Genomic DNA, 18,990 nt, shown 5'->3' with positions numbered 1-18,990 from the left:
GCACTGAAGAACGCATCAGTGTCTCTTAATATCAGAATCGATGAAGCAGAAGAATGAATTAGTGAGCTTGAAGACAGGCTATTTAAAAATAGAGGGAACAACAACAATAAAAAAAAAAGAATAAAAGAGAATAAACCATGCCTACAAGAACTAGAAAATAGCCTCAAAAGGGGAAATTTTTTCTTTTTTTTCAGACAGGGTCTCCCTCTGTCATCCAGGCTGGAGTACAGTGGCACAAAAAATAGTCAGAGGGAACATAAAAAAAAAAAAAAAAGAATAAAAGAGAATAAACCATGCCTACAAGAACTAGAAAATAGATTCAAAAGGGGAAAGTTTTTCTTTTTTTCCAGACAGGGTCTCCCTCTGGGCTAGAGTACAGTGGCACAATCACAGTTTACTGCAGCCTCAACCTCCTGGGCTCAAGAGATCCTCCTGTCTCAGCCTCCTGAGTAGCTGGGACTACAAGTATGTGTCACCATGCTCAGCTAATTTTAAATTTTTTTTGTAAAGAAGGGGTCACACTTTGTTGCCCAGGCTGCTGTCAAACTCCTACGTGCAAGCAATCTTCCCATCTTGGCCTTCCAAAGTACTGGCCTTCCAAAGTACAGGCATGAGCCACCATGCCCAGCCAAAAAAGGGAATCTAAGAGTAATTAGAATTAAAAAGGAGGTACAGAAAGAGATAGGGGTAGAAAGTTTATTCAAAGAGATAATAACAGAGATCTTTCCAAACCTGGAGAAAGATGTAAATATTCATGTTCAAGAAGGTTATTGAACAACAAGCAGATTTAACCTAAAGACTACCTCAAGGCATTTAATAATCAAACTCCCAAAGGTCAAGAATAAAGAAAGGATCCTAAAAGCAACAAGAGAAAAGAAACAAATAACATCCAATGGAGATCCCACATGTGTGGCAGCAGCCTTTTCAGTGGAAATCTTACATGGCAGGAGAGAGTGGCATGAAATATTTAAAGTGCTGAAGGAAAAAAAAAACGTTTACCCTAGAATAGCATATCTGGTGAAAATATCCTTTAAGCATAAATGAGAAATAAAGATGTTCCCAAACAAACAAAAAACAAGCTGAAGGATTTCATCAACACCACACTAGTCCTATAAGAAATGTTAAGGTCGGGGGTCGGGGGTTGAGGGGAGCAAGCACAGTGACTCACATCTGTAATCCCAGCACTTTGGGAGGCCAAGGTGGGTGGATCACCTGAGGTCAGGAGTTTGAGACCAGCCTGGCCAACATGGTGAAACTCTGTCTCTACTAAAAATACAAAAAATTAGCTGGGCGTGGAGGTGGGCACATGTAATCCCAGCTACTAGGGAGGCCGTGGCAGGAGAATCACTTGAACCTGGGAGGTGGAGGTTGCAGTGAGCCAAGATTGCATCACTGCACTCCAGCCTGGGCAACAAGAGTGAAACTTCGTCTCAAAAAAAAAAAAAAAAAGAAAAAAAAAAAGGAAGTGCTAAGGGGGATTAATCAATCAGAAAGAAAAGGACATTAATGAGCAGTAACGAATCATCTGAAGGTACAAAACTCACTGGTAAAGGTAAGTACACCAAAAAAACAAAGAATATTATCACATTATAATAATAATGTGTAATTGTGGTGTGTAAACTACTCTGGTCTTAAGAAAAAAGACAAGATGAACCAATCAAAAATAATAACTACAACTTTTCAAGACACAGTACAACGAGTTATGAATAGAAACAATAAGTTAAAAAGCGGGGAGGGGTCAAAGTTAAAGTGTAGAGTTTTCATTAGTTTTCTTTTTGCTTGTTTGTTTACACAATCATGTTAACTTGTCATTAGTTTAAAATACTGGGTTATAAAACAGTATTTGCAAGCTTCATGGTAACCTCAAATCAAAAAACATACAATGAATACAAAAAAAGTAAAATTAAGTCATACCACCAAAGAAAATTACCTTCCCTAAAAGAAAGACAGGAAGACAGGAAAGGAAAAAGACCATAAAACAACCAGAAAACAAATAGTAAGGATGTAGAAAAGAGAGAATCCTGAAACACTGCTGCTGGTGGGAATGTGAATTAGTACAACCACTATGGAGAACAGTTTGGAGCTTCCTCAAAAAACTAAAAACTGAGCTACCACATAATCCAGCAATCCCGCTGCTGGGTATATAACACCCCCCGCCAAAAAAATAGATATCAGTATACCAAAGAGATATCTGCACTCCTATGTTTTTTGCAACACTGTTTACAATAGCCAATATTTGGAAGCCACCTAAGTGTCCATCAGCAGATGAATGAATAAAGAGATGTGGTACATATACGCAATGGAGTACTATTCAGCCATTAAAAAGAGTGAGAGATCTTGTTATCTGCAACAACATGGATAGAACTGGTGGTCATTATGTTAAGTGAAATAAGCCAGACACAGTCATTATGTTAAGTGAAATAAGCCAGACACAGAAAGACAATCTTGAACTCATGGAGACAAAGAGTAGAAGGATGATTACAACAGGTTATAAAGGGTAGTGGGAAGCAGGGGGAAAGTTGGGATGGTTAATGGGAACAAAAAATATATACAGAATAAGACCTAGTACCTGATAGCACAATAGGGTGACTATAGTCAATAATAATTTAATTGTACATTATCAAATAACTAAAGCTGTATAATTGAATTGTTTGTGACACAAAGGATAAATGCTTGAGGTGATGGATACTCCATTTACCCTGATGTGATTATTACACACTGCATGTCTGTATCAAAATATTTCATGTACCCTATAAATATATATACCTACTATGTATCTACAAAATTTTAAATATAAACAAATAAAAAATAGTTAAGTAATAGTGCAGGGTACAAGGTCAATATATAAAATAAATTATATTTATACAATATGCAAAAATAAATTATATTTCTATATACCATCATTGAACAATCCAAAAATGAAATTAGAAAACAATTCTATTACAAAAGCACCAAAAAAGAATAAAATACTTAGGAATAAATTTTACAAAAAAAAAAGCAAAACTTGTATGCTTAAGACACTGTTGAAAGTAATTTTAGGGCCAGGTGCAGTGGCTCACACCTGTAATCCCAGCACTTTGGGAGGCTGAGGCAGGTGGATCACCTGAGGTCAGGAGTTTGGGACCAGCCTGATCAACCTGGAGAAACTCCGTCTCTACTAAAAATACAAAATTAGCCATGCGTGGTGGCGCATGCCTGTAATCCCAGCTACTTGGAGGCTGAGGCAGGTGAATCACTTAACCAGGAAGTGGAGGTTGCAGTGAGCCAAAATCACGCCCATTGCACTCCAGCCTGGGCAACAAGAGCAAAACTCTGTCTCAAAAAAGAAAGTAATTTTAAAAGACCTAAGTAAATTGAAATATTCACGTTCACAGATCAAAAGATTTAATATTGTTAAGAAAGATTCTCCAATTTGATCTACAAATTTAACATAATCCATATTAATATCTCGGCTAGCTTTTTTATAGAAATTGACAAGCTATCCTAAAATCTATACAGAAAAGTAAGGGAGCCAAAATAACATGAAATAACTTGAAAAGAGGCACGAAGCTGGAAGATTCACACTTTCTGATTTCAAAACCTACTAAAAAGCTACAGTGATCAACACACTATGGTAATGGCATCTGGATAAACATAGAAATCAATGGAATAGACTAGAGGGGCCAAATGCAAATCTTCACATTTATGGTAAAGTGATTTTCTACAAGGGTGCCAAGTCCATTCCATTGGAAAAGAAAAGTCTTTTCAACAACTGGTTCTGGGACAACTGGATTTCCACATGCAAAACAATGAAGCAGGATGCCTTCCTTAGACCGCACACAAAACATTAACTGTAAATGGATGACATACCTAAGTATCAGAGCTAAAACTATAAAATTCTCAGAATAAAACATACAAGTAAGTTTTTGTAACCCTGGCTTAGGCAATGGTTTCTTAGATACAACAACAAAAGCACAAATGACAAAATAAAAATATATTAGTTGGATTTCATCAAAATTTAAAACTTCCATGCTTCAAAGGACACCATCAAGAAAGTGAAAAGACAACCTACAGAATGGGAGAAAATATTTACAAATCATATATATGTATATGCATATATATCATATATATGTATATGCATATATATACATATATGTATATACATATATATCATATATATGTATATGCATATATATACATATATGCATATACATATATATGTGTGTATATATATATGATAAGGAACTTCTGGATGGAGGACATAAAGAATTTTTACAACTCAATAATAAGAAAAACAAACAAAAAAATGGACAAAGGATTTGAATGGACAGTTCTCTAAGAAAAATGTAGACATGTCCAATAGGCTCATGAAAAGATGTTCAATATCATTAGCTATCAGGAAAATTCAAAACAGAACTATAATGAGATAACTATTTCACACCATTAGAATATCTCTAATCAAAAAAGACAGACATATAGTTTAGCACTGAAGAGAATGGAATCTTCATCCCTTGCACATTAAATGGTGCAACCACTGGCAGAAAAGAGTTTGGCAGTTCCTGGAAAGGTAAAACATAGAGTTAGCATATGATCCAGAAATTCACCTCCCAGGTATATACCCGACCGAAATGAAAACATATGTCTATACAAAAACTTGCATATGAATATTTGAAGTAACATTATTCACAATAGCTACAAAGTAGAACCAACCCAAATATCCATCAACAAGTGAACAGATAAATAAAATGGGACAACATCCATACAATGGAATATAATTTGGCAATGAAAAGGAAGTATTGATACAGGCTACAACATGGATGAACCTTGAAAATGTTTTACTAGGTCAAAGAAACCAGACACAAAAGATCACAGGGTATGATTTCATTAATATGAAATGCTCAAAATGGGCAAATCTATAAACTAGATTACTAGTTGATCAGGGTTGGCAAATGTGGGGTGAAATTAGGAATGACTGTTAGTGGGTATTGGATTTCTTTTTGTGGTGATGAAAATGTTCTAACATTGATTGTAGTAGTGCCTGCATAACTGTGAATGTACTAAAAACAAACTGTACAGTTTCAATGGCTGAATTCTTTGGTTGTAAATAATAGTTCAAAAAAGCTGTTTAAAAAAATTACTACACCATAACTTATAATCAATCATCTAAAGATCAGTTAGCATAAGCTTCCCCAAAATATCCTGTTTATTATAAATCCTGAAAATGATGGTAGAATTTATTTTGCCCCCAGTTTCCTAGAATTTCAGGCAGTAAAATCTTTCAGAGCCAGTTAGAAGAAATGAAGTGAAACACCTTTTATCTTTCATTCTAGTTCATCCACACCAGAGGTGAATTTCTTGTTAATTCAGCTGATATCCTCTAAGCTACACAGAAAAGCAAGGGCTTTGGCTCTCTAACTTCAATAATCTTATTCGAAGACATGGTAAAAATTAGAGTTTTCCAAATAGAGAAAAAAAATCACATATGTATATGTATGTAAGAGTGTGTGTGTGTGTGTGGTGTGTATGTACATATGTATACATACAGTTTTTTAAGACGGGATCTCCCTATGTTGTCCAGGCTGGAGTGCAGTGGCTATTCAAAGGCACAATAATAGCACATTGCTGCCTCAAACTCTTGGCCTCAAGCAATCCTCCCACCTCAGCCTTCCAAGTAGCTGAAACTACAGGCACAAGCCATTGCACCCAACGAATATCTTACATTTTTTTAAAAAAACTGTATCCGATATTGTGGTTCATTTTATTCTGTAACTTGGTAAAATATCACTTCTGTTTCTAAATGCCTTGTAATAACAATGTTTACCTTTCATCAAAAATTCCTGCTGGTGGGCCACGTGTGGTGGCTCACACTGTAATCCCAACATTTTGGGAGGCTGAGGCAGGTGGATCACTTGAGGTCACGAGTTCGAGACCAGCCTGTCCAACATGGCAAAACCCCATCTCTACTAAAAATTCAAAAATTGGCTGGGTATGGTGGCACGCACCTGTAGTCCTAACTACTTGGGAGTCTGAGACACAAGAATCACTTGAGCCTGGGAAACGGAGGTTGCAGTGAGCCAAGATTGCACTCCAGCCAGGGCAACAGAATGAGACACTGTCTTTTAAAAAAAAAGAAGAAGAAAAAGAAAATTCCTGTTGGTAGATATTTCAGGTATCTCCTGGGTTCTTGTTGTTGTTACTGCAAATATTACTGCAAGTTAATTAAAGCTGGAATAACCCAGAAAATTTCTTAGAAATGGCAAGATATGAATTAGGACTGAAATAATGATCATGATTTAGACTATAAAAAGTCAAATGGGAAATGTACTTCAGGAAATAGAGATGTATAGGGCAAAAAAAAAAAAAAAGTGAGTACGAGATACAGATAAAATAGCAAACGTCTCCAAAATTAATCTCTATGTGACAAGTAGTGGGAGATGGCATGCCAATTTATCTTCTGCTAGTCCTCTGCTCAAGAAACTAATAAAGCCCAAACTCCTTAAATTAATTTTTGTTAACACAAGGTTACAATTTTTGAAAACCAAGATCATGAATACAATAGTTTAAAAATATTAATTTGTTGGTACTAGCTGCACAAGTATGGTCAGTTTGTGAAAATTCATCAAGCTGAACACTTATGATTTGTATACTTTTCTGTGTGTATGTTATAGTTCAGTAAAAAGAAGGACAAAGAGACAAAAAGATAGATTTTGATTTGGCAGCTAATAAGACATAAGAAGCCATTATACCAATATAGCTTGAGAAATGAAGATCTAGAATTGACAATGTCAATGCGAATTAAAATGAAAGAATCTTGACCTAGTGAATGGATTTAGTGAACAAAAGAGAGACAATTCAATAAAATTTTTAAGGCTTTAGAAATAAATCATCATGAGAAATAAATTTAGAAATAAATAATTTAGAAATAAATTTAGAAATCATTTAGAAATAAATAATCAATAGAAATAAAAGAACAAGAATATGGAACTACTTCGAGTAAACTATAATCGTTTCAGCTGGAAATTTTACCTTTAGGTAAAATATTAAGGTTAAAAATCCAAATTTGAGAGTCAATTACTTAAAGGTGACAGATGAAACCAACAGACTGAATGTTGACAGAAAAGCAGAGAGTCAAGGATAAAACCCATGAGAACCTGTCAATCCAAGATTGAAAGGAGGAGAAACCAACCAGAGGATAGAAATTAAGTAAGCAAAAAGATAACAGGGGTCTGGCAGAGTCACAGGTATCAGGAGGGGAAAAAAAAAAAAAGATATTAGTGTCGCAGGATCATTAGTGTGTTGCTTTGCCAGCCAGAAACCTCTGTAGCCAGTGGTGCCTCTGCTTGGGTTTCGCTTGTGCCCGCTGAACTGATTCCATCCACTCAGGCTGGCAGGCTGCACTCAGCTCACACTACTGGCCTGGATCCCACACATGCCAAGGGTGAGCCAGGAGTGAAGCAGCAAGGTGTGTGAGTGAGCAAGCACGGGATCTGTCCACTGTGCACAACCAGGCACACCAGCTGCTGCAGGACAGGCAGCTCCAGGCAGGCACCAGCACAGGCGCTGGCTCTGTGCAAGGCTGCAGTTGGACCAGACATAGAACACATAGCTTCAGTAGCATCTGGACAGGGGGAAAACGATGGCACCAGAAAGCTCAGAGATACCAGGAACCACAGAGTCCCAAAGAGGGTGTCACAGCATGTCACAGTCCTGGCTCAGGTAGCCCCAAGGTCTGGAATCCCAGAAGGGCCACAGATCTTCTTTCTCATCGCATGCAACGTAGTGACTGGAGGGCATGTTTCTACTGTGCTTGTGTTACAGCTCTTTTTAGTCCCACCATTCAGTGGGTCCCAAGCACTTGTCCCACATCCAGAAAGAATGAGGTATGCAGACAACTGGAGAATGAGCAAGGCAGAGAGGAGCTTCATTGAGCGACAGAATAGCTCTCAGGAGACTTGAAGTGGGTAGGTCCTTTCTGCAGGCAGGTTGTCCCAATGTGTGCCCAACTCAGAAGGGAGGAGACCTGTAGTGGGCAGCTCCTTTCCACAGGCAGGTTGTCCCAACAAGCATCCAGCTCTCGGCGGAGGAGACCCATAGTGGGTAGCTCCTTTCTGCAAGCAGGTCATCTGGATTAATGTGTGTCTGGCTGAGCCTGGGATTTTTATGTGCTCAGAATCAGGGAACTGCATACTGATTCATCCATGGGCAGCCATGGTGGGCCTGGAAAAAGCACCATCAAATTTGCCAAACAGTCATCAATGAAGTTCTCACTCTGGGCCATGGACTTCACCTAGAACTGGCAGCCCAGCCCCCAGGCTTCAGGCCATCCCTGGCCTGAGGTAAAGTTTCACCAGGGACCCACCCCTTTCTGCCTAGGAACCTGTCTGCCTTTAACATGCCATCCACGGCACCCAAACTGACTGTGCCAAGAGGCACCTGCAGGCCAGTGCCAAGCTGCCCTCAGCCCCTGCGGCCCCCCTCCCATGCTTGTCGATACCCAAAGTCCAGAGGGGACCACGGTGGCAAGGGGCTGGCATGTCAGCACCACTCTGAGCATGCACATACCCGGCCGGGTTGCAACAGTGCCTGGGCTTGGCCACAACTTTGCTCTACCCTGCAGCAGGCGCCAGGAGCAGGGAGAGGCCAGGGAGCGAGAGCAGGCACTCTCAAGCCTGCAGGGGCAGGGGACTTCCTGGGCCCCAAGCCGCAGCTGGGCAGCTGCAGCTGCACCCAGGAGTACAAAGCTCCTGCCTGTTCCCAGCCCCTGCTGGCTCTGCAGAGTGCACAGCCCCGATGGATGCAGCCTGGCCACACCTCCCCAGCCACAGCTGGCATCTTCACAGCAGCTGCTCCAGATAGGCTGCCACCACCATCATTAGCAATGTCAAAAGTTAGAGGAAGATGTAAAAACTGCAAAAATCTCAGCATCAAGCAGTACTTCAAAAGCTCCTACTGACAATAGTAAAAAAAAAAAAAAAAACAGTGTTTAAGAAAAAACAAAAATTTGGCCGGGCATGGTGGCTCACGCCTGTAATCCCAGCAGTTTGGGAGGCCGAGGTGGGCGGATCACGAGGTCAGGAGATCGAGACCATCCTGGCTAACACAGTGAAACCCTGTCTCCACTAAACATACAAAAAATTAGCTGGGTGTGCTAGCAGGCTCCTGTAGCCCCAGCTGCTTGGTAGGCTGAGACAGGAGAACGACTTGAACCCGGGAGGCGGAGCTTGCAGTGAGCCCCGATCGCATCACTGCACTCCAGCCTGTGTGACAGAGCAAGACTCCGTCTCAAAAAAAGAAAAAACAAAAAACAAAAATTTAAACATATCACCAACAAATAAAGGAGTACAACCTTATTCCTAAGTTTCACAGCATGGTTTCAGTGAGTCCAATACTACCCCAACCAGGCCAGAAGATATTCTGGCAAAGAAAAGTTAACAAAATCCTGAGAATTCACACTGGATACTCCAATATGAAAAGAAGCAGGCAGAGAGTGAATAGACCAAACTAGGGAAAGTCAAGAAAATATCTAAAGAGAAAGTCCCTCTGTACCAGCATAGGGCTTTAGAAAACATAGGGAGGACAGCACTGGCTTACAATTTTCCAGAGCTCTACGACGAACTGGTGAATGAAATTTAAGTCCAGGCATAGAGGATGTTTAATGAACTCTTTTAAAAGTGAGTAAATCTCAGGGCCTCCAACAAAGCCAAACTCAACCCCAGCCAGTATCTCTCCACTCGTTTACCTCCACACTCACATGCCACAGAAACTGAAATTAGAAGGAAAACCCAGCTTGTGGTCCAGACAAGATGGCACAGACCATTTTTCCCAGTTAATCCCCACTAAGCATAAATATAAACAAATACTGCAAGAGACAACCAAAGAATTCTGGAAGGTGGAAAGAAGAAGGCAAACTCCTTTGTAACCCTACAACAAGAACAGCACAGAGGCAGGATGTCTTACGCCTACCTCACCCAAGTGAAGAAGGCCACACAGACCTGGTTTTTCCCAGCCACAGCCTAGGAGCAGAAGGCAGCCCATGTAAGCTAATTCCTCCCAGAATAGAATAGGTGTCCCTCTGACAAATATCAAGGAAGCCAGACACCACCAGCAAGAGAGATTAATTAGGAACCTCAACAAAAACAAATAGCCAGGGGAAACACTCTCCTTCACCATGAGGCCTGAGACTCCCCACTTTTTTTTTTTCCAGTTTGTTCATTTTTTAATTTCTAAAGCTCTGCCATAAACTTCTAGCAGGTGCCCATGTCACCCGCCACACTCACACCAGGTTGTCTGTGTAGCCAGCAAACAAATGACCACCAACAGACCAGGCCAGGGAGGTACACTGGGGTGGTTCTGCCTTGCTGCCAGTACTAATAACTTCTTGCTTCAGTTCATCTACGATGATATTTACCCCTAAGTCCCAGATCTTGATGCTGGGGCCCATGGCAGCACAGAGCCAGTAGCAGTTGGGGCTGAAGCACAGGGTGTTGATAATGCCGCCACCATCTGGCATATAAAGGTGTTTGCCTTCGTTGAGATCCCATAGCATGGACTGGCCATCCTTGCCTCCAGATGCACAGAGGGATCCATCTGGAGACATAGTCACAGTGTTCAGATAACCTGTATGGCCAATGTGGTTGGTCTTCAGCTTGCAGTTAGCCAGATTCCATACCTTGACCAGCTTGTCCCAGCTACAGGAGACAGTGATAGGGTTGCTGCTGTTAGGCAAGAAGCGAACACAAGACACCCACTCTGTGACTCTCATACTAGACAGTGTATCTGCATACACCCAGGTGTTGGGAACAGGCCCCCAAATCTGGCCATAAACTGACCCCAAAACTGGCCATAAACAAAATCTCTGCAGCACTGTGATATGTTCATGATGGCCATGACGCCCATGCTGGAAGGCTGTCGGTTTACTGGAATGAGGGCAAGAAACACCTGGCCCACCTAGGGCGGGAAAACCACTTAAGGCGTTCCTGAACCACAAACTATAGCAGGAGCGATCTGTGCCTGAGGGACATGTTCCTGCTGCAGATAATTAGCCAGAGCTCATTCCTTTGTTTCAGCCCATCCCTTTGTTTCCCGTACAAAATACTTTTAGTAAATCTATAATCTACAGAAACAATGCTTATCACTGGCTTGCTGTCAATAAATATGTGGGTAAATCTCTGTTCAGGGCTCTCAGCTCTGAAGCCTGTGAGATCCCTGATCTCCCACTCCACACATTATATTTCTGTGTGTGTGTCTTTAATTCCTCTAGCACCGCTGGGTTAGGGTCTCCACGACCAAGCTGGTCTTGGCACCCAGGGTTTTCTATAACTTGATGGTTTTATCTCATGATCCACAGACAATCTGCTGGTTGTCAGGGGAGGCCACATTCAGCACGTCCTTGGTATGGCGCACAAATTGTCTCACGGTGATGCCCATTGTGAAATCCTAGAGGCACGGGGTTCCATCCAAGGAGCTTCAGAGGGCAATGTGACCATCTGAGGAGGTGACCAAGTCACTAAAAAGGTGGGAGTGACCACACAGAGCATGTTGTGAGATGCCATAGTTGGTATCTTCCCTGCTCAGTTTCTACGTAATGGTGCTCTTGTCTTGAGAGGTGGACAGGATCTTGTCCAGGAACTGTGGAGTAGCAGTGGTCTGGTTTACCCAGCCGTTGGGGCCCTGAGGGTGCCACAAAGGGTCATCTGCTCAGTCATGATGATGGCAACTCGAGATTCCCCTTTTCCATCAAGAGAAACAAAGGCAGGCACAAAGAACCAGAGGGCCTAGTGAGGAACCGGTCAAGAACCTCAGTCTTCACAGGTCTGAGGATCTCCTTCTCTACCCACAGACATCAGAACAGGCAGTCGGAACTGGCAAGCCAAACCCAGTTTTGCTAGATATCCAGTCCTAGGAAGCCTCTTGTTCTCCACATGTCCAAGACTCTCCTCCCCTGTCCAGAGACATCAGGGTAGCAGGGAGCATGGTAAGGAAATCCCAGCCCATCCCTTCCCCAGCAATAGATATACACTAACTCAGCTTAAGAATGAATCCCTACTCCCTCAGGCAGCACCAGCAGAGACCAGTGCGAGCCCTAGTGCCACTAGATACAAGAAGCCAACCAAAACAACAGTGCAGACTCAAAATTAAACTATCATTGGAAGCACAACCCACAAAAATACAGGCTAAGACCTGCATGATAAACCTAAACAGGAAGATTGCTTGTGAAAATAAAAGGTTGAACTAGCCCTCAGAATCTCCTAACATATTAGACAAAATATTTAAGTTTCAAATGGAAATCACCTGTCACACCAAGAACCAAGAAAAATCATAACTTGAATGAGAAAAGACAATCAACCAATGCAAACACCTAGATGAATCAGATGTTGAAATTATCTGACAAGAATTTTAAAACAACCATTGTAAAAATGCTTCAACAATCAATTATAAATTCTCTTAAAACAAATGTAAAAATAGAAGATCAAAGCAAGGAAATACAAGTTATAAAAATAACCAGATGAAAATTATGTAACTAAGAAATGCAATAACAAAAGACAAGCTAGATAGGCTCAATAGTAGAGTGAAGGTGACACAGGATACAATCAATGAGCTTATGGACAGAACAACAGAATTCACCCAATCCAAACAACACAGAAAAAAATAGAAAAAATTAAGAAAGCCTCACAGACCTGTGGGACAACAACAAAAGATCCAACATTTGTATTATCCGAGTGCAAGGAGAAGAGAAAGACAGCCAGACTGAAAGATAATTCAAAGAAATATGGTCCAGCCTGCTGTAGAGCTACAGAAATCAAGACACTGTGCTATTAGTAGAAGACAGAAAATAGATCAATGAAACAGAACAGAGAATCCAGGAATAACCAACACAAATATGTTCAACTGATTTTTGACAAAGGGCCAACAGTAATTCAATAGAAGAAGAATAGCCTTTTCAATAAACAGTACAGGGGCAATTAGGCATCTATTGGCAGAAAAGAAAAAAGAACCTTGACTGACAACTGTTACAAAATTTAACTCGGTCCTGGCACAGTGGCTCACACCTGTAATCCCAGCACTCTGGGAGGCCAAAGCAGGCATATTGCTTGAGCCCAGGAGTTCAAGATCAGCCTGGGCAACAAAGTGTGACCCCATCTCTATCAAAAAAATAAAAAGAAAACAAAAATTTAACTCAAAAGGATTATGGACTTACATGTAAACATAAAGCTGCTAACATTTAGAGAAAAAAAATACAGGAGGAAATCTTTCAGATCTAAAGCTAGGCAGAGTCCTTAGATTTGACACCAAAACCACAATCCAAAAAAGAAAAAATGAATAAAATGGACCTCATCAAAAGTAAAATATTTTGCTCATGTGAACAAGATGAAAACAAGTTGCAACTTCTGGCTTCTACTGGGCATGTAAGAAACTTGGTCTATGCAGGAGGTTGAAGGGGGAGGATCACTTAAGGCCAGGAGTTTGAGTCCAGCTTGGGCAACATAGCAAAATCTCATCTCTTAAAAAAATATATATATACTTGGAAGTCACTAGGCCATCCTACCAACAAGAAAAGCTAAACAAACTGAAAAATCTACAACTCTTCTCAGATCAGTAGGAGAAATTAAGTCACACGGCAAACCACTGCCCCACAAATTGGAGAAACAGGTGACTGCAAAGAATCCCATCACACTGAAGCAGAAAACTCTGCAGGAACCAGTGCAGGGTAGGAAAAACTGAACTGTAATTGACAAACTGCTGAAGGCTCAGTGCCAACAAGTGGGAAACTTAAAAAGCCAGGGGGACTCAGTCATAGGACAGCCTTCATACTTTTATTAGTTTCACCTCCAGTAAATCAATATGGTTCTCACAGTATGTATTACAGGGTGGGGAAAAAAAAAAAAAAAACCCTATTACTTCTGACAGAGGGAGGGAAAACAAAATTATTTTTAAATAAGCTAGAACATTCTGTTCTTAATAAGGTCTTTCCTTCAGGAAAAACTATTTAGTCAGAGCCTGCTGGGGTTTTATCAGAGCCTAACTAACTTATAGGAAGGGAAATAGGAAATACCAATTGCAGCCCATACTAGCCATGCTGTCTTACCTTGGGAGACAGGGGGATAGTGCTAACAAACATCTGTGAAGCTCACACCCAGAGACACAGAGACTCATTAAAAGACTGAGATCTAATCATTAGACTGTAGAATGCTTCCTATCCCCCAACACCTTACTGCCACATTACTAAAGGCCTATACAGCAGCTCCTTTTACCCAAGACATCAGCTTCAGCTATCAAGAAACATTTATATGTCACACTAAAAGGCAAAAAACACAGGCTGGGCTGGGCACGGTGGCTCACGCCTGTAATCCCAGCACTTTGGGAGGCCGAGGCAGGTGGATCACCTGAGGTCAGGAGTTCAAGACCAGCCTGGCCAACATGGTGAAATGCCATCTCTACTAAAAACACAAAAATTAGCCAGGTGTGGTAAGCAGGTGCCTGTAATCCTAGCTACTTGAGAGGCTGAGGCAGGATAATCGCTTGAACCCAGGAAGCAGAGGTTGCAGTGTGCCAAAATCATACCACTGCATTCCAGCCTGGGTTACAGAGTGAGACTCCATCTCAAACAAACAAACAAACAAAAAAACACAGTCTGAAGAAAGAGAGCTAGTATAAGAACCAGACTCAGACATGGCAAATGATGTGAGAATCATCAGCTCAATTACTAAAAACAACTATGATTAATATGCTAAGGGTTCTAATGGATAAAATAGACTGCATATAAGAACAGATGGGCAATGTAAGCAGAGAAATGGAAATTCTAAGACAGAACCAAAAAGAAACACCAGAGATCAAAAACACTGTAACAGAAATGAAGAATGCCTATGTTGGGTTCAATTAAGTTGATAGGCTCAGTCTAGTAGACTGGACACAGCTGAGGAAAGAATATCTAAGGGATATCCCAACAGATACCTAAAAAAAAAACTACAAAGCAAACAGAAAAAAGACTGAAAAAATACAGAGCAGAATATACAAAAACTGTGGAACAACTAAAAAAGGTGTAACATACATGTAATGGGAATACCAAAAGAAGAATGAGAGAAAGGAACAGAAAAAATATTTGAAACAATAATAAATGACAATTTCACCAAATCAATGTCAGCACTAAACCACCAATCCAAAAAGCTCAGAAAACTCCAAACAGGATAATGATTAAAAAACAAACAACCAACAACAACAAAAAACTACACCTAGGCATATCACAATTCAAACTACAGAAAATAAAAGATAAAGAAAAAATCCTGAAAGAAGCCAGTGGAAAAAAGACATTACCTATCAAAGAGCAAAGAGAATAATTAGATTGACATTACCTCCAAAACCATATAAGCAAGAAGGGAGTGAAGTGAATTATTTAAAATCTTAAGATAAAAAGTAAAAAAAAAAAAAACCACTAACCTAGAATTATGTACCTTGCAAAATTATCCTTCAAAAGTGAAAGAGAAATAGTTTCTCAAACATAAAAATTGAGGGAATTTGTTGCCAGTAGATCCAATTTGCAAGAAATGTCCGACAGAAAAGTTCTCTAGGGGAAAGAAAAATGATAGAGGTCAGAAACTGAGATCTATATAAAGAAAAGCACTGGAGATGAATAAGTGAAGGTAAGATTTAAAGAACATTTGTTTTTCTTACTCTCAATTGATCTTACACATAAGCATTTGTTCAAAATAGCAGCAACAATATATTCGATTATGTATGCTTATGTGTTTTTCTTACTCTCAGTCGATCTAACACATAAGCATTTGTTCAAAATAGCAACAATATATTTGATTATGTATGCTTATGTGTGTGTATACAGATATATGCTTATGTATATTTATCTATAAGTGTAATAAATAAGAGCAATGGTACAAAGGATGGAGGTGGTAATTAGTATTTTATTATTTTGATCCTACTAAAATCCAGAACAAGGCAAGGTTGTCCCATCACCTCTCCTTCTCAACATCTTACTGGAAGTCCTAGCTAATGCAGTAAGATAAGAAGGAGACTTTAAAAGTGTACTGATCGGGAAAAATAAAATAAAACTGTGTTTGTTCACAGATGACAAGACTGACTGTGTAGAAAATCTGAAAGAACTGACCCAAAGAACTCCTTGAACTAATAAGCAATTACAGCAATGGCAGGCTTCAAGGCTAATACACAAAAGTCAATTGCTTTCCTAAATACCAGCAATGAACAAGTACAATTTGAAAGTAAAAACACAATAACATTTATATTGGTAGCCTCCAAAATGACATACTTACATATAAATCTAACAAAATATGTTCAAGATGAATATGAGAAAAACTTACACACTTTTGATTAAAGAAATCAAAGAACTAAATAAATGAAGAGATATTCCATGTTCATGGACAAGAAGAGTCAATATTGTCAAAATGTCAATTCTTCCCAATTTCATTTATAGATTCAATTTAATCCCAATCAAAATCTTACCAAGTTATTTTGTGGAGATCAGTAAATAGATTCTGGCAAAAGACCCAGAATAGCCAACACAGCATTAAAGGAAAAGAATAAAGTTGGAAGACTGATGCTGCCCAGTTTCAAGACTTACAATAAAGTTACAGTAATCAAAACAGGTGTGGCATGAGCAAAAGAACAGACAAATAGATCAATAGAACAGAACAGAGAGTACACAAATAGACAAACAAAAATACAGTCAACTGATCTTTGACAAAGAAAGCAATACAACCAAGAAAAGATCGTCTTTTCAACATATGGTGCTAGAACAATTGGACATCCACTTGCAAAAAAAAAAAAAAAAGCCTAGACACAGATCTTACACACTTCACAAAAATTAACTCAAAATTAATCATAGGCCAAAATGTAAAATGCAAAAGTAAAACTCCTAGAGGACAACATAGGAGAAAATTTAGATTCCCTTGAGTTTGAACATGACTTTTGAGATTTAACACCAAAGGCACAATCTATGAAAGAAAGAATAAGCTGAACTTCATTAAAATTATATTTTCTGCTCTTTGAAACACACTGTCAAGAGAATGAAAAGACAAACCACAAACTGGGAAAATATATTTATAACAGATATTTCTGATAAAGGACCATTATCCAAAATGTACAAAGAATAATAAGAAAACAACCCAATTTAAAAATGGGCCACAGACCTTAACAAACAACTCACCAAAGAATATACACGGACAGAAAATAAGCATATGAAAAGATGCTCCACATCACATGACTTCTAGGAAATGCACATTAAAACAACATTGAGACACCACCTCACATTTATCAGAACAGCCAAAATCCAGGACACTGTTAACACTAAATGCTGGTGAGGATGTGGAGCAACAGGAACTCTCATTTATTGCTGGTAAGAATGCAAAATGGTATAGCCACTTTGGAAGACAGTTTGGCAGTTTCTCACAAAACTAAACATACTCTTACCATACAAAATGCAATCATATTAACTACGATTAAATTAAATGCCCCATAAGTCCTTGGTATGGAAAGAGTTGAAATTTTATATCCACACAAAAACCTGAACATTGAACATCAATGTTTACAGCAGATTTATTCATAATTGCCAAAACTTGGAAGCAACCAATGTCTTTCAGTAGGTGAATAGATGAACTGTGGTAAATACAAACAATGGAATATTATTCAGCACTAAAAAGACCTGAACTATCAAGCCATGAAAAGACATGGAGAAATTTAAATGCACCTTACTAAATGAAAAAAGTCTATCAGAAAAGGCTATATGTGGCACGATTATACCTATATGACATTCTGAAAAAAGCAGTACTATGAAGACAGTTGATATGATTTGGCTCTGTGTCCCCACCCAAATCTCATTTTGTAGCTCCCATAATTCCCACGTGTTGTGGGAGGGACCCTGTGGGAGATGACTGAATCATGGGGGTGGGTCTTTCCCTTGCTATTCTCGTGATCGTGAATGGGTCTCACGAGATCTGATGGTTTTAAAAATGGGAGTTTCTCTACACAAGCTCACTCTTTGCCTGCTGCCATCCACGTAAGATGTGACTTGCTCCTCCTTGCCTTCCACCATGATTGTGAGGCCTCCCCAGTCATGTGGAACTATAAGTCCAATAAACCTCTTTCTTTTGCAAAATTCCCAGTCTCAGGTATGTCTTTATCAGCAGTGTGGAAATGGACTCATACAACAGTAAAAAGATCAGTGGTTGCCAGGGTTTAGAGGGAAGAGAGGAATGAATAGTTGGAGTACAGAGGATTTTTAGGACAGTGAAACTACCCTCTATGATGCTATAATGGTGGATACATGTCACTGTGTATTTTTCCAAACCCATAATATGTACAACACCAAGAGTGAACCCTCATGTAAACTACAGTCTTTGGGGGATAATGACATATCAGTGTAGGTTCATCAATTGTAAACAAATATACCACTCTGGTGAGAAATATTGATAACAGAGGATATGTAAGGGGTGGAAGTATGTGGGAAATCTCTGTACCTTTCTCCAAATTTTGCTGTTAAAACTGCTCTAAAAAAATTCTATTACATAAAAATAAAAATAAGAATAAGACCAGCTACAGATTGGGAGCAAATATCTGCAAGCCATATCTGCAAGCCATATATCTGACAAAGAAGTACAATTTATAACTATAAAGATCTTTCCAAATTCACCAGTTAAAAAACAACAACAATAATCCCAGGCTGGTCTCCAACTTCTGGCCCCAAGCAATCCTCCCACCTTGGCCTCCCAAAGTGCTGGGATTACAGGCATAGGCCAATACGCCTGGCATGAAGAGGTCAATAAAATGAGATTTTTAAACAATAGTTTCTATGATTTCCTGGATAGTAAGTATAAATCAGGCAGAAACAGAATATTACACAAAAGTGCATGCATGTTATTAGCAACAGTATCTACTGTTAAAAAGTATATTTTTGAAAAGTAAAACTAGTAAAAATCCTACTAAAGTATTGACTATTTAGATTTATTTAAATCTATCTTATTTAATGTTATTTAATTTGGTATTTAG

General features: G+C 39.4%; 1 protein-coding gene and 1 pseudogene across 14 annotated transcripts in view; both read right to left on the bottom strand.

Annotated features, from left to right (window-relative positions):
• FER (FER tyrosine kinase) overlaps positions 1–18,990 on the bottom strand; it is a 461,370-nt gene that overhangs the window by 411,877 nt on the left and 30,503 nt on the right. Inside the window, exon 1 of one of the 14 annotated variants that reach the window (XM_063665116.1) lies at positions 15,415–15,536. The exons of 12 other annotated variants lie outside the window; for them this stretch is intronic. The gene's annotated coding sequence lies outside the window, so the exon portion shown is untranslated. Of the gene's footprint in view, positions 1–10,387; positions 10,668–15,414; positions 15,537–18,990 lie in introns of those variants that run through there. One more of the 14 variants, XM_063665115.1, reaches the window with a different exon arrangement.
• The window catches only part of LOC129036223 (probable serine/threonine-protein kinase PkwA), a 36,433-nt pseudogene continuing 27,695 nt past the window's right edge, over positions 10,253–18,990 (bottom strand).

The sequence above is a fragment of the Pongo pygmaeus genome, chromosome 4 (assembly GCF_028885625.2).
Source record: "Pongo pygmaeus isolate AG05252 chromosome 4, NHGRI_mPonPyg2-v2.0_pri, whole genome shotgun sequence".
NCBI lineage: Eukaryota > Metazoa > Chordata > Mammalia > Primates > Hominidae > Pongo > Pongo pygmaeus.
Note: the sequence above shows the minus strand (reverse complement) of the source record. Positions and strands in the feature narration are given on the sequence as shown.